We start from the raw sequence: 17,206 nt of genomic DNA, 5'->3' as shown, positions 1-17,206 counted from the left end.
AGGGGTAGGCAGAGACTGTGGACCTCCACTCGATACGTTCATTATATAGTATTTGTAAATAAATATAAGTTTTAATGACGAATGACTTATGTACGTCACAAAGCACATAAATATTAAATAAATATACAACTTCTTTAGTTCTATGTTTAAGACTTAAAACAACAGTAAATTAAAAAAAAACTGGAAAAGTAAAAAGCACTAGTGCGAAAAATCCAACTTTCCGCACGATTTGTAGTGCGAAAAATACCACGTTTTGAGCAACTGTATTAAAAAATAATGAATAAAATGTTCTAATAAATATGTAATGTGTACCTATATGTAATTTTGGCCGGCCACAGGAAGCGGCCTCTTGGTCTAGGGGTATGATTCCTGCTTTGGGTGCAGGAGGTCCCGGGTTCAAATCCCGGAGGGGCCCTGTTTTTTTTTCTTAATCTAAAATACAATATCATTTTTATTTCCATGTTATTAAAATTGCCTTTGACTCCAATAATGACAGTAATGGTTGATTTGTAATTTTATGGGTTATATAAAATTAGATAATATTTTTTCTTCAATATAAACTTGTAAGCACATGTTACAAAATTATAAATTGTATGAAAAAACTAATGTACAGTTTTTAAATTCTGCCACATCTGTAACTACATGTTCGTTTTAATTAAGTAATTTATGTATTGTAAATCCATTACTTCAGTGTAAAAACAGCCGTGCCAACAAAGCCAACATACAACGCCATCTTGGTGAAAATGTTAGAATCAGAATTTTATTAACACAACAGGTTGATTCTTTTTTTATTCAAAAGATGACGCTAAAACGGAAAGAACGCCATCTAGTAAACTATTATAAAAATTCTTTGTTAGCAATTGAACGAACTAGTAGTTGACAATTTAACATAGGCAGCACTTGAATAGCGAAAACAGCTGTTCAATCAAAATTATGTTTTGTTTGAACGCTTTCTTCACGCATTCGTTGCTAACTTCACACCAGTCTGCCAGCCAGTGAGAAATTCGAGTTCGCGTGAGTTGTGTTGTGTCGATCGTTTGCTAATTTTATTTTTGTTGACAAATTTTATTGACTAGTGAACTTCTCTTTGTTCTTCGCTAGTGTGTGGTCACTAAAATACGAATAATATTGAGATAATTTCAAAAATTGTGTGAACAAATCCTTGTGTAGCTCTAATACCATTCCGTTCACAAAGGATAGAAAGGACGGGACTCTGTTGTTTTCCTCACGTCTGCACATTTCACCAACTACGAAGCAGAATGTAAGTGAAATGTTTACTAATATTAGCATTGCTGCAGGATTTGTGCTGTATAATCCTAGAAACAAGAATAGTGCGAAGGAACAAAGAGGTGGACTCCTTCATCGATTACATCCTCTGCCCTCATTTCTTTGCTCGAAAGGTTGCTGTATATTTTTGTTCCGAACGTTCGGGTAAAGAGGTTCCATTAAATTATCGTGACGTCCTGTCGCATAAAGAGTTATTGATTTTTGCCATTTACTTGCTAACACAGCTGATCGTGTGTTTCGTTGCAATTTGTCTATTCTAGGAGCAATTAAAAAGACATGGGGGATAAAACAAATTGCTTGAAGCATTATTGAAACATGGTGCTTTAGTTTTTGGCTTTACTAGGTAGTTTAAAGATAGGTATACTCTTTGTCCACTGTTTACACAATAATTATTTACATCTATTTTACTTTCATGGCTATTATCATTTTTTATTATTATAAATTGTATCTTTTACTAAGGTGCTTTACTTTTTCACCTCCATATTAATAATTTTTACATCAAAATGTATCTACTTACATACATATTTATTTTTCTTACTGATATATAAATTATTTTGTTATTTTTGCCCTTACCTTCTTTGTATTAAATTTAGAGCTTTTTTAAATTTCTAGCTTGTCAAGTTGATAAACTTATCAAATTTCTTTAATATAGTTAACTAGGTATATTATAGAAGAAACAAAAATCTAAATGATTAAATACTTACAGTATTTACTTACAATCAAAAACACACTTTGAATTTTTTTTAAATGCTGTATTTATCACATTAAATTTCATTCCACCAGATGAAAATTATAATTTCCTTCTCTTGATGTCTGTATATATACATACACTACCTATATTAATAGTCTTTCTGATTACAAGGGACACTGAAATTGATAAACCTAGAACACAAATTGGCTTAAATAATGTTGCATACAAACAAAAACTACAGACAACTTGGCTCATCGATTTTATGCCGTAGGTGAATAACACTGACACAAATGCAGGCAGACAGACAAACAAACATTTAACACCTCCACCTTGCTTGTCTGGTATTGAAAAGGGAGATTTATTTGCAGCATAAGCTTGTTACAATTTCTTCATAGACTTTCCCATTTGGTAATAATTTTTTTTTATATGTTGACAAAAGGAAAAACTGCAATAGTAAAACAGCAATATATAATGTAATTAATACTTATATTAATGTTTATTTACTTATAGTGAAACAGGATAAAGGAAAACAAATATAAAACATAACATTTGTTGAAGTTTCCATTATAGTATTTTTTTTTCCTTTCCAGTCTGCCATCGGCTTGTATTAATATGGAAACAAAAAATGTTACACTATAAAAATGTTTTTAATTGTTAGCCATAATGGCATAGCACCATAAAAATATGTTTTCGAATTGTTCGTGATTGTTTTGCATATTCTACTAATAATTCAAATAATGCCTTTGCATCCGGTGTTCAGCCTAAGAGTCAGGTAAATCAGTTTTATCGAAACATTTGCATCACAAGCGCAGAGCAGAAAGGCATAATTAGTAGGCCAGCAATGTTTCCGCGTTAGCAGAAAGCGGGCTCTTGCCAACTACTCATTCTCAATATACCTACCTACATAGTCCAGCTGCAGTTCAATTGGGTGTCAACTATCAAATACATCGTCAAAGTTCGTCTTCTACCCGTTATTATTTTATTCTTGGAATGAGTATCAATTGATCATACATTTTGTCACGTGGAAGCGAAACAAACTACATTGCATAGCTTGCGAAACTTCAAAAATTTTGATTTAAAATTGCGGCATTCCAAAACATTGTTGCAAATAACGTCCACGGTTGGTGATGGATTCGCCATGGCAATGTTACGTAGGTATGCAACACTATTCTCGTGTAGCCATTATAAAGCCATAAATGAGTTAATCGTGGTTTAGTAATTTAAATTCAGAGAGAGTTAATAAGGAGAAATTATACGTTCAAGTGCATAATATATGTAACCTTGATATTAATACCTAGATCTGCTTCAGGTATATACTGTTGTATCCGACAAACAAAACACCTCTTGTTTATTGTTGTCTCGCATACAGCAAATCTTGTTCTTGACCTACATGATCGCGCTTAATTCGCGTTAATTCACTTAGCTAGTCATCACTTTTAATGTCTGTAGTAGTTTAATGCGTATAACGAAAACGTCACGTGTGGGGTATGTTTATTTTTAAGCCTCCTGCATGTTTTCTGAGTACGTAACCTTTTACTAGTTATACGCGCAGAACTATACGATTTTAATTTGCAATTCAATATATTTCCAACCATATCAAAAGTCGTATGAAAAATAGTACTTAGTAAAAGAATTCTGCAATGAACTATTTGAATGTTAAATCAACCTCCCTTACTTTAGAATGGACTGCTCTCATCCTTCTTCTAAACGCTTCTTTTAAAACCATAAACAACGTCCTAGTTGTGGGCAGATCACGAGCGATAGCCGTGGTTCGAGCTCAGAGGGGCCGAAGCCTGACGCAAGTACGATTGCGCAAATGGGCCCAACCGAGCAGCGCCGGCACAGCTTGATACCAACTGCACGTTCTAGAAACGATATCGATCTAGGCTAGACAATATTGGTTTGCAACCTTTAGTAAACTTTAGATCCTAAACTGTTCGTGTGTGACTATAAACAACACACTTGTGCTTCTTCTTAATTGCTATTCTATAACGCCATAACCTTGATTGTATTATTTATGGGACACTACGCAATTGGCATATGTTATCCCAGAAAAAATATTCAAGCAAACGTGTACAGGAAATAGCCATGTGAGGAAAACTGGAACGGACGTGGGAGATCATTACATGTCGCGGTACTAGAACGTCCTCATAACTGTGACCTGTAATAGACGACAACGTGAAATGTATTTCAAAAAAATGTGTGCTTGACTCCAGTGTACATTGAGTTGGCGACTCTGAACTGACGTTATAACACGACGCCCTGTATCAATTTACAACACCCAACACTTAATTTGATAGACGAGGTCAACTGAGACGTGAATTGTTTTCAAGATAGCAATGTAAAATGTAACACATTACTGTGCTTCTGCCAGAGGTTAGTGACAGTTGTCGGTAGCGACCACATACAATACTTAACAATTTAGTACGACAAATTGTAGAGCGCAAACACGAAGAAGACGTACAATCTGCATACAAATATTTCACATTTTCATTAATTTTTATTGAAGTTCATGGTACCCTGCACTCATTTCCTTCTTGATGGGAAAGTATTGTAACATCGCGTGGCGAATCTCTTTTGACTACATTGTTTAAAGTAGGTATCTTCCTATTTTATTTTTATAACCATCCGCAAGTTTACATGTCTCGCTTTACATCACAATGTCATGACGCAAAGACCCGAACGTAACTCGAAATTACAGAATAAAATTAAATATTTACTCCTAACTCTAGTGTCACGAAAGCATACCTCTTTGAATAAGTTACTTGAGAAGCTAATTAACTGAGGTTAATGACATCTCGTTACTGTGGTTGATACTCCAATTTGAGCTGGGAAAATGTTATATACTTTACTATTTCTCAACCTACAAGATGCTCTCAATTAGGTTCAATAAAATAATGATATAGCTAACTGCAAAACTTATTACGGAACTATGGTTGCTGCGATTGGATGCGCTGCTCGTTGTTGTAGAAATTGAACAATTGACCGTGAAAAATATTTCTCAATAGTAAAACGTTGCACGATTCCTTAATTTATACTTTATCGTAACAAGTTATGGAACGTTGTGTACGTCGTTCAAGATAGAAAACGACGGTGTGGCCATTCATATTCACAACTTGGAATACAATGGATCGAACAAGGCCAGGTTAGCAACGCCACGTAGACCTGTTAGAACAGACACTTATTTGTTTTGCCTTCTCATTGTCCTCGGGCCAGCATTGTAAAGCTGCAAATGTTTACACCAATTATGTACAAAATATTATATTATAATAAATAATATAATATAATAATTGTAAAAACTTGTATTGCCCAAACTTTATAGAATTTACCCAGGTTGTAAGGGGGAAAAAAAGGTAAGGATCACAAAATCGAGACATTTTATAGGGTACTGCAAATTAACGTAAACCTTCCAACGCAGCATTCTTCAAAACGTTCCAGTTTGTCGAACAAGCACAGAACATAGAAGTAAAATCAATGTAAACATTGCGCGAAAACCGTGATTATTCGGCAGCCACCCCGCATCGCAGGGCTATCAACGAGCGACCTTGAAAGGTCGTTGATGGCTTTACACGAAGGTGGGTGTATTCCGCACCATGCGGACACAAGCCGCATAATAACATTAATGGATATTTACGAAATAGGCTAACAAACAGATGTTTCGGCTGAATTTTATGTATGATGTTTCATCTAACATTCACGAGCGCTCTAATTAAGTCTTCCATTACTTATTGCATTTTCAAATTCAACAGCGTCTGTTCAGTACCCATTGAATAAAAAAAATCGGAGCCGTAAAATAATGTTCCAAATGATATCACTCTATACCAATTAATTATAATGATTACAGCTCATTAGATTTAGCTTGGAACGTATTTAGTTATTTGGTAATTTTGTTTGGTAAATTAATTTCGTTCACTAAGACGATTTCTTATAAAGGTGTGGTGAAACCAGTGTGGTTGCGGGCTGACCGTGCTATATATACCTCAACTTTCATTCGCTTGTATTATCGATTTCCGTATTAAAAACACGTGCTTGACAGTCAATCTTTCGTGTGTTGATTCTTCATTAATATTGGATGAACTTAGGGCTTCTAAATTATTGCTTAACGTTTTTCTAAGGACTTTTCAGAGTAAATTGAACCCTTTCTGTTTCTGTAATTGAACCACAATGTAAAAGCGACAGTACAATAAACTAGCTTCATGCCTATTTTTTGAACTTGCAACTTTGGACTCAATGCAATTACATTCAGCAGTATAGTGCGTAGTACCTGTTTTTCATCATACGGACCCGGATATCACGTCGATTTTGCGAAAGCAAATTTTCACAGTGTAAACTTGAACTAATTTCAATGCCGTGTCCGAAATTGCCAACTGTTTGAGTGAACAGCTGCGCAACGCGACAATATGACCGTGTTCATCGACTCTCAACTCAGCTGATATCGCTTCACCAATTGACAACCACGCCTCAACTTACATGGTACTGTGAAAATGTTCTAAGTTTAGTTCTTCAACTGTTTTGTTCAACCTGATAATTTCCAAGATTGAATAAGTATCTACTTCAACTTCGAAGAAATAGTGTATAAAAACATTAGCTTAGTGGCTTCACCACCATTTACCACACCGCTTTATACTTTTATTACTTCGGTTCGGTCATAAAACACGACATTTTTCAACCGGTTTTTATGGTGCAATCTTTTAAGGGTATAACTACCTACTTAATGTCACTTTCATATTAGCATCCTTTGTCTGGTTCGTCTTACCTGTAACTGCATTCTTTGTTAGTAATTGATGCCTTATATCCAGGGTAGAGGGATCGTTTTCAAATGCGTAGTGCGCTATTGTTCAATGTAGAAAGTGCAGCACAGTGTCGTATCGCTGCGAGCATTCTAATTGCGCTCATTCTATGAAGAACTCGTGCCTGACATTTTTCCGCAGGTTTATAGTGTATCGCGTGCATGTTTTCGGTAATCATATCATCATAAAATTATACTTACTGTTACTATATGCCAGACGACATGTTATAGGTGAAAGTACATTAAAAGTTGCGAGCAAATTATGTGTGCTGGTCCATATAACCAATATAATAATAACGAGTTATTATAATACGAAAAGACGAAAGTAGGTTGACTAGCCGATTTATCAATGTTTTCTAAAAATTATTCATATAAAATACGTAATCGATGTAACTTGAAGTACTATTCTAAACAAAAAATCAGTTGCATAAGAGCAACTGAAGTGCTTTCGCCTGAACTAGTCCTATTCCGCTTGATTTCTAATCGATTAAATGCTTCCACAAACATCAATAACATTTACTCTTATATCTTCCAAGAAATTATTAAATTATAAAATAAAGTTATCTTAAAGTTAGTTTTATTTATACCACACAGTGACGTGTTAGTTACTGCTTTAAGAAATCGTTAGTGATACGTTACGTAAGTAAAAATGCTACTTAAATAGGTTTATTATGTGAATAGTGATTGTACTTGTGTTGGTTGCGTCACCTATATCTTAACGAGCCAAACGTGTACATAGTCTGCATTATAACGCTACATAATATGCATCTACATTATACACTTGACCGTAATTCTATTTGTACAGAAATAATTATTGTGCTACTAGTCTAATCTAAATTCTTTGTACAGTTTAAAAAGAAATGCGTACGCAAAAATTAATATTCTTCTATTACTTTAATTGGCTCACATATAGATGACATATAAAGTCATTAAACAATCACTAAAATTGTTTAATGAATTTAATTCCATAATTATAAACACTAGATTAAACACCGCATTCTGTTTTTTCCACGTAGTCTTATTCTAGGAATTGAAATTATTAGTATATGTATATCATCCTGTATTATAATATGGAATCAAAATGCAAACATATTACACGTGATGAGTAACTATATGCAAGAAGTAGTGCTCACTTCATGAAGCTAATATGCTAGAATTGTGCTCTACTTATGTGACAGTTATAATGTTGTTTACGTTATTCATTTTGACAACGTCGTGTAGCATCCGGATAGAGCTGCAGTGCGGTGACACGACAGACGTTGGAGCGGGCAATTTAGCACATTGCGCAACCAGAGATGAATCAGGGCTGCGACGCGGAGCGTGTGCGACGGTGACCCGCGACTCGGTCGCTCACCTCCACCACTTTTGCGTTTGATACTTTTCGACTCCACGGCGCTTGAACACGTGTAGATGCTTCTTATAATTATGATAAAACGAAATTTTATAAGTACACATGTATTTCTTTGACTTTTACAACACTGACATTTTGCGTGACGTATCTGTAACACTTTGAAAAAGAATATTAGAATTACTATATAATTCATACAAAAACCGACCTTAAAAGTTTGTGGAATTACATCTATTATTAAAATCGGTTGACGCAAAGTGGGTGATATCCAATATACCGGATTCATCGTCTAATTTGCCACCCTTAAAAATGAATATTTTCTTCAAATTTGATTGGAACCACTATTAAGGTACCCCCTTTTAAATAAAAAAAAAAAGAATTGTCGAAATCAGTTTATAAATACCGGAGTAATCGCGTAACACACGCACAATAAATACAGTCGAATTGAGAAAGTTTTTTTTAAAGGCGGTTAAATATACCAATTGTAATTTTGATATAATTTTAAACTCATATAGATTATTTTTAAACTGTAAATCTTGAGGTCTGCTGCGCTGCAACTTGCACCACATGAGCACGACCAATCAATTTACATCGAGCCAAAATATTCGATTGAATATATAGTGAACGTTCCTCGTTAGAACGTAGACGACGTAAAAATGAGCAAAGAAATAGTTAAAGCGCTAAATAAAACACAATGCAAGAATACATACATTTAAGCGCAACTTTGATCAACATGACACCGCAAAGTGCTCTGTCCTACTTTCAAAACTTGCAACTGCAGTGTTGACATGCAAGTTTGCAGGAAACATAGTCGCCAGCAAAATATTTCTATGTACATATACAGACAATGTTGTCTTCCGTGTATAGTCTTTCTCACCTTGACTTAAATATCACACATAGACGTGCGAAAGGTCACTGTCAAAATATTCAATACACCATTTAGAATACGGATTTAATCTTGTATTCGTCATACTTTTATTCCGATAGTATCAATTCAGTAAACAGATATATATGGTCGCGAAAAAGAAATTTTGATTCAGTGACTCATTCGCCTTTGCATACGACTTATTTTGAATTTTAGAACACTAACAAAGAAAGTGGTTTCACTTCATGTAACCTTCCATTTTGAATATGGAGTAACGTCGTGAATCATGTAATTGGAGTAGAAATGAAATTTATGTTAATAATTATGTTTTTTAACAAATGAATGAAAATTTTCCTTTAATGTCATAGATGGCTGTATTAGTCATATGACAATTTTCATATAATGCCCATAATTCGTCGAAAAATGTAAGTTATAACCGAAAGTGAAAGCATGTCTCGTTATCCTCGGATGTTTGTTATATTATGTGTGTCACATACGCCATAAAAAGCGCACAGCTGTGGTAAACGAGGCCAGTATGACGCAGATATTGGAAACTGCAAATTGTGTACCAATTTTAGTCGCTTTCAATTAAATGTATACTGGTGAACTTGAAGTTGGAGAACGAAGTGACAATAACAACTATCTACATCGAAAAAAAACGTCTTGCGTTTAGAAACCATTTTCACAACATAAAATAATACCCTACACATTGGATATGAAACTATTTTTTCGCATCGAAATTAGATCCGAATTTCTATACGTGGCAATATACAGGGTGTAAATTTCAGACGGGACAGTAAGGCCAGCCACTTTAATCGTTGTAATTACAGGAAAACGGTTCTAGAAGACTATCCATGAATTTTGAAGATATTTTGATTGGCATTCACAGATTTTGAAAAAATGGTACAGTTAGCAAGATAAAAGGCATATTTACAAAACTTTTTGTTTATGCCATTCGATCCAGCCTCTGTTAAGGATCAATATGGGACCAACTGATGTAAGAATACTCGAAATGTCAGAAATCGCAAAGAAAGAATATATAAAATAAAATATATATATAATATATGTATATATAATATAATAAGCACTTAAAGAGTACACTTACCATTCGTTACAATAATCAAATTTCTATTTAGTTTTCATAGAAGCGATATTAAGTAAGAAACTTAACAATTTTTTTACTTAAGTAGGTCTTGTGACTTCATCGATATTAGAAACTGAGACAACATAACTATATTTTTTTAAATTAAAAGATAAGCCAACTTTCTTACGTACCATCGCCGCGATTTATGAAGATGAGAAACTTTTATGACACGTACTCTTTTACATTAAAATGCTAATCATGATGAATATAAAATGAACGTACAAAATTTCCGTGACTTATTTATTCAAAGTGTTACAATAACGACAAAGTGTAATTCACGACAGCAACACGTTTCAAGTACTTTACATTTACTTAGCTTTTCGCTAAGGTGGTTTTGTTGTCTTTGTTGCTAGACATATAGAGGCTTGTGAAAGAAGAAATACAGCAGTGTTATTGAGTTGATATAATTTTCAAGAGTGACAAGTAAACAAAACATTTTCGGTACATACAGGAAATGTATCTATATTTAGATCTAAATCGCGTTTATTTGTTTTTTTTTTTTAAACAAACCAACGCTTTGAACCGTTTACAGGTCCCATGATCACGGCAGACTATGACTGTAAAGGGCTCGAAATATTGTTTGAAAAAACAAGTATACGCGGCTTAGATCCGAAAAAATAGTTTTTTTTTTATGTATAGATAGCAATCGCGAAAACCTAAGTACTCGATATTTTCCACCGGACCTACTATAAATAAACAGCCAGATACAAATTATAACATTGGATACCAAAAAGTTTAATATTCAACATTTATTATAATCGTAGGTGAGGTACCTACTGTAACCTGTGGCGTAACTTAGGTTGCGTAGCGAGAGGTACTTTATAAACATAAACTGGGATTAACTTCACAACTTGATATTTATTATATTTTTTTTACATCTTTACTTCTTGAGGCTACTTTTAGATCTCTCAAGGTGTTTTTTTTTCTAACCTATTTTTTCAAACACATTCTAAATACAAAACTTTATTCACTCAGCCAGTAGTATAGAGCCTAGACTACATCCCTCTTCCTCACAACTGAAGGGGTGAACATCCCTAGCTGGTGCTCTATCTATGATAAGCAACTTACATAAGTGATCAGCCTTTACTATAGGCTAGCCATACACTGCTCGGAAGCTACTACCTTACCAAGAAGTAAACCACCGAGGAGGCTATGGCTTTAGTCTGCCAAAAACCAATCTAAAAGAAGAGACCATGACCACATCCTAATCAAACAATTCAAAATATAATTACTCGTCAGCTATCCTAGCTATTTAGGTAACCTGTCTAAATCCTAACTCTTTATTCCAGCTACTATATACAGCTTGGCTGAATGTTCCTAACTAATCCTTAAATATCACTACTAAAACTTCCTAAATGCATCACTAAATTATCTTCAACGTGCACGCTGTTACAACGACGACACAGGCTTGAGCATCCATCAGACGATCACTGGGTAACATCAATATTGATCTCCCAGCTGCCTTAGTCCTCATCCTGCAGCTATCCACGTTCCATCAGCTTTTCTCACTTTCTTTAAACAAACCAGAACAAACTCACAAATAACCCTAACAACGTTTCCGAACATACATATAGAATGGGGGTATACCAAATGTAGGATTCCTAATAATTAAATAAATCTATTTTCCCCGAATGCAGACAGTTCTTGTTCATCTGGGAGGGGTGACCACGAACTATGCACACACACAGGACAATATATCTATCAAATTAAAAATAATAATAAAAAGTAAGTTATATCTATCCAATCCAAGTCGGTCCAATCTTCTCCTCCCGTCTTTCCAAGTCTACATTTGCCGGAAAATAACAACTTCCCTCAAAACATTCGTCACAGTGTCATCATGGTTCCATATGAAAAACAAATATAAAAGATTAATTAACCTAGTAGAAACTAAAAAACATTCAATTACCTACTACAGAACCTTTTCATTCTATTTACATGGACTAGATCCTGCCTACCCGATCTATTCCTATTTATACCTAATCTTCTCACAATACAATTAACTCTACTCAACCCATCTACTACCCTAACTTCCGCATATCATATCTCCTAGATATCAAAGCAGCTCTATCTTTTTTATCAAATTTTCGCTTCTACTTGGATTGTAAATTATCTATCCATTCTTTACGAGAATCTATCAAGGCTGCTCGTTTCATAAACTTGCCTTGTAAATTCTCTGCAACACTCACGCGAACACGGTTAAAAATGTCACTTTCCGAACTATGTTTTATTTTTACCTTCGGCAAAACATATTTATTCTTACTTTCATGTAAATTACGCTTTTGACGCAATTGACTCGTCTTATCACTTACGTCAACTTTTTTCATTACTCTGGCCAAAACTGAAGAGTTTACATACTCCAAATTATTTAGCGGGAAGTTATCTAAACTTTTTGATACCGGTTTGAAAGAAGACTTTTCTTTCTTTGACCCAATATCTGTCATAGACTTAGAAGAAATTTTGTTGTCAATTTTCAATTTTGACAACTTGAAATCACACCTCTTCAAAATATCCTGGCCTAAAATAAGATGTTCCTCAACATCCTGTACAACCAGCAACCTTAATGGAAACTCCTTTCCACTAATCGTCAACGACACTTTGGTGGACGACTGCACATTTATTGGCGTTCCGCCCACTGTTCGCAATGGAAAACTTGGAATATCATCAATATGCAAATGTAACCTTTCTGCAAAAATATTGAAACCGAAGCACTAGTATCCACCAACTCCTCGCAACTTACATCATTAATAAAAACAGATATAAAAGGTGCTCTATCTACACTAAAACTATCAATTGTAGACAAATTTTCTAATGTTCAGTTGCGCTTTGCTGACATCCACGTTGAGGAGATCCCGACGAAGATCCTCTACCATGTGCCCATGAATACACTTGACGTGGCGTATCCTGCTGCACGACTGGTGCTCGTGGCACTAGATATTCCGACTGTTTAGACTCGGGTGTAACTATCATCGGATATAAGGTGTTTGCCAACAGTGAGAGTGCTCCTTACGAAAATATACTGGCAATTCAATATTTTGTCGACCCACATCGTTACCGTGATTAAATATATCTTCTACTTGTATAATTGTTTTTCTCAACTCCTCTTTCGACAAATTCAAATTACTAGCCAGCATCCATTGAAAAGTGGGTATCAAAGACTTCAAGAAATGTCTAATAAACTGAACATCTTGAATATTCGCTTTCGTCGCTAACTTATTTAAACTATAAAAATAACTTGTCAGCGATTCGTTAGGCCCCTGTCGCCTATAATAAAACTCTCGGGCATAGTCTATCTGTGAGGGAAATTCCTCTTTTAACTTCTGTGCAATTACATCATACGTCGCGTATGAAGAAAAATACGTTTTGTACCATTGTAGAGCTGGCCCCTCCAAATACAATGCAAACACGTATCTCTTATGCACATCAGACCAATTATTTAATACGCTGATGGCCTCAAATTGGTTCAAAAACTCGTCTACGTCGTTGAATCCAGTAAACCTTTGTGCCGGTATACAATACATATTCTCTTCTTGCACTTTTCACTGGTATCAATTATAAAACAATATTAAATAAGTAAAAATATAAACTACGACCTTATGTACGCTTTCCTGCAGGTTTGTCGTAATAACATATAATTTTTTTTCATATCGGAGTTTTCTTCGTTGGAAGTGTTTCCATCATGTGTAGGCTTGAGTTATATTATATATCTCTTCCATTCCTTCAGAGATTTCACAAGAATAAAATATATAAAAAAATTTAACATCGGAATTCGTGCCTCCACCATTTGTAACCTGGGGCGTAGCTTAGGTTGCGTAGCGAGAAGTACTTTATAAATATAAACTGGGATTAACTTCATAACTTGATATTTATTATATTTTTCTTACATGTCTACTTCTTGAGGCTACTTTTAGATCTCTCAAGATGTTCTTTTTCCTAACCTATTTTTTCAAACACATTCTAAATACAAAACTATATTCACTCAGCCAGTAGTTCTACTCATAGAGTAGAGCCTAGACTACAGTACACCGTTTTCAACCGACTTTAAAAATAGGAGAAGGTTCTCAATTCGACTATAATTATGTTTTTCTTTTTTCTTTTTGTATGTATGTTACGCGATAACTCCGGTTACGCGATAAATTTGTGAACCGATTTTGATGCTTCTTTTTTGTTGGAAAGAGGTTACCTCAGTAGTGGTCTCATTTCAATTTGAAGAAAATATTCCACCTCAACCGGTGGCATACTAGGGGATGAATTTGGTTTCGCGAACTTTCCGGTAACCGATTTCTACAAAACTTGGCAAATAGATGTAATTCCACGAACTTTAAGGTCGGTTTTTTAGTCCTCTGTACTGAGATTATTATAATACACCGATTTGATAAAGTCTGCTTTTAGAAATTATTAAGAAATTCAGAGTGTTATGTACTAAGAGTAGATTTGGATTATTCAGTTAAAAATGCTCATTTTGATCCAGAAGAGCAAAAATCAAAGTTTTCTGTAATCCATTTTAACAAGAGCACAACGAGAGATTAAATATAACACCATTCCAGATTTCATTGAATGCATTTTTGCGCTACGACAACTTTTATGTTTTAAGTATTAATGAAACAAGATATGCCGACAGCCCTCGTGATAAGCTACATACAAACATTGAACAATGTTTTCAGTTATGTTTGTTTACACTGTGATAACTACCGGGGGCACTTCATGGGTGTTGTAGGTTTACTGCTGGTTGTATAGTGAATTACTAGCTGTATTTGAATTCTATTCTATACTTAAACGTGTGTAACAATACCTGCACTCTGGACGTGTGGGGTGAAAGATATAACGGTGCCGTTTATATTGTACTACCTAGTGCCCGCGACTTCGCCATTGTAGAATAAGTACTTCGAGTAGCCTACTTTCATAGTTTTATTGGTTCTCCGTACACACTTTCGTCCCCAATTTCACCTCCCTTAAGATTTAGAATAGAATTATTTATTTCGGGCATAGACCCATATAATTTGTTAGTAACATTTTCACTCAGAATTGGTTAGTATACAGGAGGCAACGACACAACATAACATAATATTTATTAAATATATATACATACAGATTTGGTTTGCCCAACCCACTACTTTAGAAGTGAACAATCAAATCTGCTTGCATTTCCATTTTTAGAATGCTGTTGTGGCTACTTCTGATACGAGTCATAAGTGGTACTATTTTTTTAGATTTATTTTGTGTTAAAAAGTAGCCTATGTCCTTCATCTATTTCCCATCTATCTCTATACCAAAATTCATCAAAATTGGTTCACCAATTTACGTGTAAAAACGTAACAGACAAGAGTGACTTTCGCATTTATAATATCAGTTTGGATCTTTCCGGCTCGGAGTTGTCGTTTCTACTAGGCCAAAAGTTTGACAGATAATTAAGTAGACTTAGTGGTTTAAACGGCACACCCTGAGAGACAGAACATCACTGCCAACGGACACTGCACCGTCTTTCGCTTTACGTGGTATGCGACTAGCAGTTATACAATTTTGATTCACGAACTTACGCCTAATTGGGGTTGTTTTGAAAAACTCCTGAAGGACATGTTTATTTATCTTATATTTAAAGTATACAAACCAAATTTGAAACAAATCGCACCATGGGTTAATGTTCTTATACAAATTTTAATACCCCATTTCACCGCTACTTAGTTAGAATGTCATATCAATCTTTTATTATTTGCATTATAAAATACTTATTAGTTTCATCTTTGTAAGTTAAAGGAATACGAATTTTCATACAAACATCGTTACCCTTTTTCTCCCTCTTTGTGGTTCAATTTCGAAAAATCCGTTCTTAATACGCCTACACTAAATAAAAGTACAAACCCTCAAGTTTTCATGTTTCTAGGACTTATAGCTCTTGCCGTGCGCACATCTACCAGTGAATTGCTCCGGACCCTGCCGCTTAACAGAACATATTTTTTATTAAGCTGTAAAAACTAGAGCGTTGTTAAATGAGCAATTAACGAACTGAACTCTTATTGATTATTATGCTGGCCCACATTTCATTTCGTGAACCACTTTCAAGGGAAGTCTGGTCCTACAAAAAGTATTTGTAACGAAAAACTGAAACTGATTAACCTATATTTTATTATTTCCAAAGTTATCTAAGTAACTATAAAACTATAATACATATATATATAACACTAAATTCTTTGTCCTTGTTTCAGTTTTTGTGATATGCGAACGCTGTACACCACATTAAGGAGGTAAAGGTAAGCAAAGCAATTTTATTTACTTTACGATAACAAATACTTCACGAATTATATACAACGCACTTGTACATATTTTCTACAAAGTAATTCCCAGTAAACACGTGCACATGAAAGTCGCATATCCTTGAGGGGGCGTTCATATTTACGGTAATTAATAAGGAAATCCTATTTCTCAGTACATAGAGTCACCCAAAAAGGTCGCTGATCAGTTGATCTATAGATACCGATTGTCATAATGACTTTCCTGGTAAAAAATCTTGTAAATAAATGCAACCATATGTACATAAATAAATATGATTTATCTTACCAGTAGATATTTATTTGTATTCATTTGGTATTACTTATACAAGGAGTTTTCATTTTATTGCTAAAAACTACTTAAAAGTCCGAAGTATAAGCAAATTTAAAAAAAATACAAAAGGCTCGATGCCACAAAATACTGAACATTGAAAAACAATATCCAGACTCCTGTTTGAGTAATATTTAATACACATTCATGTAATGGGTTGGCCGAAAAATCCGTCCGGTTTTTGCCATTATCTTTAAACATAATAACAAATTCAAATTCAAATTCAAACATCTTTATTTCGACCAACTGGGACCATAGTCAATGTTAGTTACATTTTCTTATCCTAAAGTTAATAATACACCCCTAAAGCTAATTAACATTTACATAATATGCGGTTGACAGAGCTTTAGTGAGGCTTGATTTTCAGTATATGGATCATATGACAATGATTCAGATACTGACAATCAAACCTCTCCGCAAATGCTCTCAGGATACCACTGGTGCTGGCCCGCACCCTACGCACCAGGGATGTACAGCGTTTCCTCACA

At 34.6% G+C, this 17,206-nt stretch overlaps 1 protein-coding gene and 1 non-coding gene across 2 annotated transcripts in view; both read left to right on the top strand.

Annotated features, from left to right (window-relative positions):
- Nucleotides 1-343: 343 nt before the first annotated feature.
- On the top strand, nt 344-415 carry Trnap-ugg. The gene has a single exon. It is a non-coding gene; the product is annotated as a tRNA-Pro (tRNA).
- Nucleotides 416-993: 578 nt separating this feature from the next.
- Nucleotides 994-17,206, top strand: part of LOC113230142 (solute carrier organic anion transporter family member 3A1) — a 50,085-nt gene continuing 33,872 nt past the window's right edge. The window contains exons 1-2 of the mRNA XM_026463926.1: nt 994-1,261; nt 16,325-16,369. The gene's annotated coding sequence lies outside the window, so the exon portion shown is untranslated. The remainder of the gene's footprint in view (nt 1,262-16,324; nt 16,370-17,206) is intronic.

The sequence above is a fragment of the Hyposmocoma kahamanoa genome, unplaced genomic scaffold (genome assembly GCF_003589595.1).
Source record: "Hyposmocoma kahamanoa isolate Upper Pololo Valley unplaced genomic scaffold, ASM358959v1 63, whole genome shotgun sequence".
Taxonomy (NCBI): domain Eukaryota; kingdom Metazoa; phylum Arthropoda; class Insecta; order Lepidoptera; family Cosmopterigidae; genus Hyposmocoma; species Hyposmocoma kahamanoa.
This window is presented reverse-complemented; position numbering and strand designations above follow the sequence as displayed.